Raw genomic sequence first — 979 nt, 5'->3', positions numbered from 1 at the left:
AGCATGCACAGGCAGGTCAAGTCATATGCCTGTAGCTACCCCTGGTTCAGGTTTGGAATATTCATCCCACTCGAAAGACTATCGGAGATGGTGTCACAAAATATGCTCTGTGTTGGTATCATCATTATACTTACCAGACAGGTTGCACATGCTAGTGACTCCGAATCCTTGCTCCCTTCTGAAGACCCAACAGAGTATTACAGGGAAGGACTAGAACACCTCTGGCCCCCATATGACTCGGATGAGCCGGCATTATAATCGGAGTCACCTCTTCCCGATAGTTCGCAAGACAGAGTGGGAGAAATACTGCAACCCTGCCAGGTGTTGTCACAGGCAATTATGTTCATATGATTAAAATAAGCTTATCCCCATTAAATCAGAGTTTCAACTACTCTATTGATATCCACATAGTTGGAGTCTCTTATCAAAGAATCTCCAACAGTCTCCTCTAGTGAGCAGAAATTACTATGATGCCACCAGGTGTAGCTCCCACAGGTGTCTGATAGGTACATTTTAATTTTTGTTCCAAGTCTCTGCAGAGACTGTCAAAAATTGCCATTGCTCACTATATTTCAAGTCGTCATAGTGGGGTATTGGGAACAGTTTTCAATAAGCAATAATCATGCCTCGGGTAAACCTCATCGGCTACGATACTGCCACTGCGCAAAGCTGCACAAAAACGTCTTCTTAAGCCAGGAGATCTGGACTGCAATGGCAAAATTCAGGTTCACTACACCATTGGTGTATTTGATAATAAATGTCCTTTGTAATTATCATTTTTAATATAAACTTTATTGGCATGATAAGATATATTGTTATATTGCCAAAGAATTAAACATGACCTTTGAATGCTATCTTCTCCGATAGTCACAAACGTGACCGAGTGGCAACCGCTATTAATGCCAACTCTATTTATAGCCGCCCAAAAATAAAGCATACACTATATGCTGCTGCAGCATAGCTGAGACCCTCAGCTAGC

The 979-nt window shown here is 42.0% G+C and overlaps 1 non-coding gene across 1 annotated transcript; it reads right to left on the bottom strand.

Moving 5' to 3' along the window:
* Positions 1-530: 530 nt before the first annotated feature.
* LOC129698490 (U4 spliceosomal RNA) lies at positions 531-671 on the bottom strand. The gene has a single exon (XR_008723676.1). It is a non-coding gene; the product is annotated as a U4 spliceosomal RNA (small nuclear RNA).
* Between the last annotated feature and the right edge of the window lie 308 nt (positions 672-979).

This window comes from Leucoraja erinacea, chromosome 6, assembly GCF_028641065.1.
Source record: "Leucoraja erinacea ecotype New England chromosome 6, Leri_hhj_1, whole genome shotgun sequence".
Lineage (NCBI taxonomy): Eukaryota > Metazoa > Chordata > Chondrichthyes > Rajiformes > Rajidae > Leucoraja > Leucoraja erinaceus.
Note: the sequence above shows the minus strand (reverse complement) of the source record. Positions and strands in the feature narration are given on the sequence as shown.